The following is a 9,157-nucleotide window of genomic DNA, read 5'->3' as shown; positions in this document are numbered from 1 at the left end:
ATCGGAATTAAATACAAAAGGCACAATGCCGACTTAAGTACAAGAAGACTGACTCTTCTTACTGTCTATGTTTTGAACCATTCCTGTGACACTAGTTATTGATTCCGATGCTTCACTTCAGGTTCACTGTATCCCTCAGACTTTCTTATTGACGATGAAACACAGAAATTGCATCTTAATTAAATACAAAAGGCACAATGCCGACTTAAGTACAAGAATTCTGACTCTTCGTACTGTCTATATTTTGAACCATCCCTGTGACACTAGTTATAGATTCCGATGCTTCACTCCAGGTTTTCTGTATCCCGTGGACCTACTTATTTACGATGAAACACAGAAATTGCATCAGAACGTAATTGGAAAGGCATAATACCGACTTAAGTACAAGAAAACTGACTCGTCTAACTGTTTATGATTTGAACCATTCCTGTGACACTAGTTATAGATTTCAATGCTTCACTTCAGGTTTACTGTATCCCCCTGACCTTCTTATTGACGATGAAACACAGAAAGTGCATCGGAATTAAATACAAAAGGCAGTATGCCGATTGAAGTACAAGAAGACTGACTCTATCTATTGTCTATGTTTTGAATCATTCCGATGACACTAGTTATAGAATCCGATGCTTCACTTCAGGTTTACTGTATCCCTCTGACCTTCTTATTGACAATGAAACACAGAAATTGCATCGGAATTAAATACAAAAGGCTTAAAGCCGACTTAAGTACAAGAAAACTGACTCTTCTTACTGTCTATGTTTTGAACCATTCCTGTGACACTAGTTATAGATTCCGATGCTTCACTTCAGGTTTACTGTATCCCTCTGACGCTCTTATTGACTATGAAACACAGAAGTTGCATCCGAATTAAATACAAAACGCACAATGACGACCCAAGTACAAGAAGTCTGGCTCTTCTTACTGTCTATGTTTTGAAACGTTTCTGTGGAACCAATTTATAGATTCCGATGCTTCCCTTCAGGGTTACTGTATCCCTCTGACCTTCTTATTGACGAAGACACACAGAAATTGCATCGTAACTATATTCAAAAGGCCCAATGCCGACTTAAGTACAAGAAGACTGACTCTTCCTACTGTCTATGTTTTGAACCATTCCTGTGACACTAGTTTTAGATTCCGATGCTTCACTTCAGGTTTTCTGTATCCCTCTGACCTCCTTATTGACGATGAAACACAGAAATTGCATCTTAAATAAATACAAAAGGCACAATGCCGACTTAAGTACAAGAAGACTGACTCTTCTTACTGTCAATGTTTCTACCATTCCTGTGAGACTAGTTATAGATTCCGATGCTTCACTTCAGGTTAACTGTATCCCTCTGATCTTCTTATTGACGATGAAACACAGAAATTGCACCGGAATTAAATACAAAAGGCACAAAGCCGACTTAAGTACAAGAAAACTGACTCTTCTTACTGTCTATGTTTTGAACCATTCCTGTGACACTAGTTATAGATTCCGATGCTTCACTTCAGGTTTACTGTATCCCTCTGACCTTCTTATTGACGATGAAACACAGAAATTGTATCGGAATTATATACAAAAGGCACAATGCCGACTTAAGTACAAGAAGACACTCTTCTTACTGTCTATGTTTTGAACCATTCCTGTGACACTAGTTATATATTCCGATGCTTCACTTCAGGTTAACTGTATCCCTCTGACCTTCTTATTGACGATCAAACACAGGAAATTGATCGGAATTATATACAAAAGGCACAATGCCGACTCAAGTACAAGAAGACTAGCTCCCCTTTCTGTCTATGATTTGAACCATTCCTGTGACGCTAGTTATAGATTACGATGCTTAACTTCAGGTTCACTGTATCCAGCTGACCATCTTATTGACGATGAAGCACAGAAATTGCATGGGAATTTAATACAAAAGGCACAATGCCGACTTAAGTACAAGAAGACTGACTCTTCTTACTGTCTATGTTTTGAATAATTCCTGTGACACTAGTTATAGATTCCGATCCTTCACGTCAGTTTTACTGTATCCCTCTGACCTTCTTATTGACGATGAAACACAGAAACTACATCGGAATTAAATACAAAAGGCACAAAGCCGACTTAAGTTCAAGAAGACTGACTATTCTTAATGTTTATGTTTTGGACCATTCCTGTGACACTAGTTATAGATTCCGATGCTTTACTTCAGGTTTACTGTACCCAGCTGACCTTCTTATTGACGATGAAACACAGAAAATGCATCGGCATTTTATACCAAAGGCACAATGCCGACTTAAGTACAAGAAGACTGACTCTTCTTACTGTCTATGCTTTGAACCATTCCTGTAACACTAGTTATAGATTACGATGCTTTACGTCTGGTTTACTGCAGTCCTCTGACCTTCTTATTGACGATGAAACACAGAAATTGCATCTTAATTAAATACAAAATGCACAATGCCGACTTCAGTACAAGAATACTGACTCTTCCTACTGTCTATGGTTTGAACCATTCCTCTGACACTAGTTATAGATTCCGATGCTTCACTTCAGGTTTACTGTATCCCTCTGACCTTCTTATTGGCGATCAAGCACAGAAAAGTCATCGGAATTAAATACAAAAGGCACAATGCCAACTCAAGTAAAAGAAGACTGGCTCTTCTTACTGTCTATGTTTTGAACCATCTCTGTGACACTAGTTATAGATTCCGATGCTTCACTTCGGGCTTACTGTATCCCTCTGACCTTCTTATTGACTAAGATATACAGAGATTGCTTCGGAAATAAATATATAAGGCATAATGCCGACTTAAGTACAAGAAGACTTACCCTTCTTACTATGTTTTGAACCATTTCTGTGATACTAGTTACAGATTCCGATGCTTCACTTCAGGTTTACTGTATCCCTCTGAGCTTCTTATTGACGATGAAACACAGAAATTGCATCGGAATTATATACAAAAGTCAGAATGCCGACTTCAGTACAAGAAGACTGTCTCTTCTCACTGTCTATGTGTTGAACCATTCCTGTGACACTAGTTATTGATTCCGATGCTTCACTCCAGGTTTACTGTATAACTCTGACACTCTTATTGACGATGAAACACAGAAATTGCATCTTAATTAAAAACAAAAGGCACAATGCCGACTTAAGTACAAGAACTCTGACTCTTCGTACTGTCTATATTTTGAACCATCCCTGTGGCACTAGTTACAGATTCTGATGCTTCACTCCAGGTTTGCTGTATCCCTTGGACCTTCTTATTTACGCTGAAACACAGAAATTGCATCAGAATGTAATTGGAATGGCACAATACCGACTTAAGTACAAGAAAACTGACTCGTCTTACTGTTTATGTTTTGAACCATACCTGTGACACTAGTTATAGATTCCGATGCTTCACTTCAGGTTTACTGTATCCCTCTGACGCTCTTATTGACTATGAAACACAGAAGTTGCATCCGAATTAAATACAAAAGGCACAATGACGACCCAAGTACAAGAAGACTGGCTTTTCTTACTGTCTATGTTTTGAACCATTTCTGTGACACTAGTTATGGATTCCGATGCTTCCCTTCAGGTTTACTGTATCCCACTGACCTTCTTATTGACGACAAAACACAGAAATTGCATCTTCATTAAATACATAAGGCACAATGCAGACGTAAGTACAAGAAGACTGACTCTTCTTACTGTCTATGTTTTGAACCATTCCTGTGACACTAGTAATAGATTCCGATGCTTCACTTCAGGTTTATTGTATACCTCTGACCTTCTTATTGACGATCAAACACAGAAAATGCATCGGAATTATATACAAATGGCACAATGCCGACTCAAGTACAAGAAGACTGGCTCTTCTTACTGTCTATGTTTTGAACCATTCCTGTGACATTAGTTATAGATTCCGATGCTTCAATTCAGGTTTACTGTATCCAGCTGACCTTCATGTTGACGATGAAGCACAGAAATTGCATAGGAATTAAATACAAATGGCACAATGCCGACTTAAGTACAAGAAGACTGACTCTTCTTACTGTCTACGTTTTGAACCATTCCTGTGACACTAGTTATAGATTCCGATGCTTCACTTCTGTTTTACTGTATCCCTCTGACCCTCTTATTGACGATGAAACACAGAAATTGCATCGGAATTAAATACAAAAAGCACAATGCCGACTTAAGTACAAGAAGACTGACTCTTCCTACTGTCTAAGTTTTGAACCATTCCTGTGACACTAGTTTTAAATTCCGATGCTTCACTTCAGGTTTACTGTATCCCCCTGACCTTCTTATTGACGATGAAACACAGAAAGTGCATCGGAATTAAATACAAAAGGCAGTATGCCGATTGAAGTACAAGAAGACTGACTCTATCTATTGTCTATGTTTTGAATCATTCCGATGACACTAGTTATAGATTCTGATGCTTCACTTCCGGTTTACTGTATCCCTCTGACCTTCTTATTGACAATGAAACACAGAAATTGCATCGGAATTAAATACAAAAGGCACAAAGCCGACTTAAGTACAAGAAAACTGACTCTTCTTACTGTCTATGTTTTGAACCATTCCTGTGACACTAGTTATAGATTCCGATGCTTCACTTCAGGTTTACTGTATCCCTCTGACGCTCTTATTGACTATGAAACACAGAAGTTGCATCCGAATTAAATACAAAACGCACAATGACGACCCAAGTACAAGAAGTCTGGCTCTTCTTACTGTCTATGTTTTGAAACGTTTCTGTGGAACCAATTTATAGATTCCGATGCTTCCCTTCAGGGTTACTGTATCCCTCTGACCTTCTTATTGACGAAGACACACAGAAATTGCATCGTAATTATATTCAAAAGGCCCAATGCCGACTTAAGTACAATAAGACTGACTCATCTTACTATCTACGTTGTGAACCACTCCTGTGACACTAGTTAAAGATTCCGATGCTTCACTTCAGTTTTACTGTATCCCTCTGACCTTCTTATTGACGATGAAACACAGATATTGCATCGTAATTAAATACAAGAGGCACAATGCCGACTTAAGTACAAGAAGACTGACTCTTCCGACTGTCTATGTTTTGAACCATTCCTGTGACACTAGTTTTAGATTCCGATGCTTCACTTCAGGTTTTCTGTATCCCTCTGACCTCCTTATTGACGATGATACACAGAAATTGCATCTTAAATAAATACAAAAGGCACAATGCCGACTTAAGTACAAGAAGACTGACTCTTCTTACTGTCAATGTTTCTACCATTCCTGTGAGACTAGTTATAGATTTCGATGCTTCACTTCAGGTTTACTGTATCCCTCTGATCTTCTTATTGACGATGAAACACAGAAATTGCACCGGAATTAAATACAAAAGGCACAAAGCCGACTTAAGTACAAGAAAACTGACTCTTCTTACTGTCTATGTTTTGAACCATTCCTGTGACACTAGTTATAGATTCCGATGCTTCACTTCAGGTTTACTGTATCCCTCTGACCTTCTTATTGACGATGAAACACAGAAATTGTATCGGAATTATATACAAAAGGCACAATGCCGACTTAAGTACAAGAAGACACTCTTCTTACTGTCTATGTTTTGAACCATTCCTGTGACACTAGTTATATATTCCGATGCTTCACTTCAGGTTAACTGTATCCCTCTGACCTTCTTATTGACGATCAAACACAGGAAATTGGTCGGAATTATATACAAAAGGCACAATGCCGACTCAAGTACAAGAAGACTAGCTCCCCTTTCTGTCTATGATTTGAACCATTCCTGTGACACTAGTTATAGATTACGATGCTTAACTTCAGGTTCACTGTATCCAGCTGACCATCTTATTGACGATGAAGCACAGAAATTGCATGGGAATTTAATACAAAAGGCACAATGCCGACTTAAGTACAAGAAGACTGACTCTTCTTACTGTCTATGTTGTGAATCATTCCTGTGACACTAGTTATAGATTCCGATGCTTCACGTCAGTTTTACTGTATCCCTCTGACCTTCTTATTGACGATGAAACACAGAAACTACATCGGAATTAAATACAAAAGGCACAAAGCCGACTTAAGTTCAAGAAGACTGACTCTTCTTAATGTTTATGTTTTGGACCATTCCTGTGACACTAGTTATAGATTCCGATGCTTTACTTCAGGTTTACTGTACCCAGCTGACCTTCTTATTGACGATGAAACACAGAAATTGCATCGGCATTTTATACCAAAGGCACAATGCCGACTTAAGTACAAGAAGACTGACTGTTCTTACTGTCTATGCTTTGAACCATTCCTGTAACACTAGTTATAGATTACGATGCTTTACGTCTGGTTCACTGCAGTCCTCTGACCTTCTTATTGACGATGAAACACAGAAATTGCATCTTAATTAAATACAAAATGCACAATGCCGACATCAGTACAAGAATACTGACTCTTCCTACTGTCAATGGTTTGAACCATTCCTCTGACACTAGTTATAGATTCCCATGCTTCACTTCAGGTTTACTGTATCCCTCTGACCTTCTCATTGGCGATCAAGCACAGAAAAGTCATCGGAATTAAATACAAAAGGCACAATGCCAACTCAAGTAAAAGAAGACTGGCTCTTCTTACTGTCTATGTTTTGAACCATCTCTGTGACACTAGTTATAGATTCCGATGCTTCACTTCGGGCTTACTGTATCCCTCTGACCTTCTTATTGACTAAGATATACAGAGATTGCTTCGGAAATAAATATATAAGGCATAATGCCGACTTAAGTACAAGAAGACTTACCCTTCTTACTATGTTTTGAACCATTTCTGTGATACTAGTTACAGATTCCGATGCTTCACTTCAGGTTTACTGTATCCCTCTGAGCTTCTTATTGACGATGAAACACAGAAATTGCATCGGAAATATATACAAAAGTCAGAATGCCGACTTCAGTACAAGAAGACTGTCTGTTCTCACTGTCTATGTGTTGAACCATTCCTGTGACACTAGTTATTGATTCCGATGCTTCACTCCAGGTTTACTGTATAACTCTGACATTCTTATTGACGATGAAACACAGAAATTGCATCTTAATTAAAAACAAAAGGCACAATGCCGACTTAAGTACAAGAATTCTGACTCTTCGTACTGTCTATATTTTGAACCATCCCTGTGGCACTAGTTACAGATTCTGATGCTTCACTCCAGGTTTGCTGTATCCCTTGGACCTTCTTATTTACGCTGAAACACAGAAATTGCATCAGAATGTAATTGGAATGGCACAATACCGACTTAAGTACAAGAAAACTGACTCGTCTTACTGTTTATGTTTTGAACCATACCTGTGACACTAGTTATAGATTCCGATGCTTCACTTCAGGTTTACTGTACCCCTCTGACCTTCTTATTGACGACAAAACACAGAAATTGCATCTTCATTAAATACATAAGGCACAATGCAGACGTAAGTACAAGAAGACTGACTCTTCTTACTGTCTATGTTTTGAACCATTCCTGTGACACTAGTAATAGATTCCGATGCTTCACTTCAGGTTTATTGTATACCTCTGACCTTCTTATTGACGATCAAACACAGAAAATGCATCGGAATTATATACAAATGGCACAATGCCGACTCAAGTACAAGAAGACTGGCTCTTCTTACTGTCTATGTTTTGAACCATTCCTGTGACATTAGTTATAGATTCCGATGCTTCAATTCAGGTTTACTGTATCCAGCTGACCTTCATGTTGACGATGAAGCACAGAAATTGCATAGGAATTAAATACAAATGGCACAATGCCGACTTAAGTACAAGAAGACTGACTCTTCTTACTGTCTACGTTTTGAACCATTCCTGTGACACTAGTTATAGATTCCGATGCTTCACTTCTGTTTTACTGTATCCCTCTGACCCTCTTATTGACGATGAAACACAGAAATTGCATCGGAATTAAATACAAAAAGCACAATGCCGACTTAAGTACAAGAAGACTGACTCTTCCTACTGTCTAAGTTTTGAACAATTCCTGTGACACTAGTTTTAAATTCCGATGCTTCACTTCAGGTTTACTGTATCCCCCTGACCTTCTTATTGACGATGAAACACAGAAAGTGCATCGGAATTAAATACAAAAGGCAGTATGCCGATTGAAGTACAAGAAGACTGACTCTATCTATTGTCTATGTTTTGAATCATTCCGATGACACTAGTTATAGATTCTGATGCTTCACTTCCGGTTTACTGTATCCCTCTGACCTTCTTATTGACAATGAAACACAGAAATTGCATCGGAATTAAATACAAAAGGCACAAAGCCGACTTAAGTACAAGAAAACTGACTCTTCTTACTGTCTATGTTTTGAACCATTCCTGTGACACTAGTTATAGATTCCGATGCTTCACTTCAGGTTTACTGTATCCCTCTGACGCTCTAATTGACTATGAAACACAGAAGTTGCATCCGAATTAAATACAAAACGCACAATGACGACCCAAGTACAAGAAGTCTGGCTCTTCTTACTGTCTATGTTTTGAAACGTTTCTGTGGAACCAATTTATAGATTCCGATGCTTCCCTTCAGGGTTACTGTATCCCTCTGACCTTCTTATTGACGAAGACACACAGAAATTGCATCGTAAGTATATTCAAAAGGCCCAATGCCGACTTAAGTACAATAAGACTGACTCATCTTACTATCTACGTTGTGAACCACTCCTGTGACACTAGTTAAAGATTCCGATGCTTCACTTCAGTTTTACTGTATCCCTCTGACCTTCTTATTGACGATGAAACACAGATATTGCATCGTAATTAAATACAAGAGGCACAATGCCGACTTAAGTACAAGAAGACTGTCTCTTCCGACTGTCTATGTTTTGAACCATTCCTGTGACACTAGTTTTAGATTCCGATGCTTCACTTCAGGTTTTCTGTATCTCTCTGACCTCCTCATTGACGATGAAACACAGAAATTGCATCTTAAATAAATACAAAAGGCACAATGCCGACTTAAGTACAAGAAGACTGACTCTTCTTACTGTCAATGTTTCTACCATTCCTGTGAGACTAGTTATAGATTTCGATGCTTCACTTCAGGTTTACTGTATCCCTCTGATCTTCTTATTGACGATGAAACACAGAAATTGCACCGGAATTAAATACAAAAGGCACAAAGCCGACTTAAGTACAAGAAAACTGAC

Source organism: Schistocerca piceifrons, unplaced genomic scaffold (assembly GCF_021461385.2).
Source record: "Schistocerca piceifrons isolate TAMUIC-IGC-003096 unplaced genomic scaffold, iqSchPice1.1 HiC_scaffold_1485, whole genome shotgun sequence".
NCBI classification, from domain to species: Eukaryota; Metazoa; Arthropoda; class Insecta; order Orthoptera; family Acrididae; genus Schistocerca; species Schistocerca piceifrons.
This window is presented reverse-complemented; position numbering follows the sequence as displayed.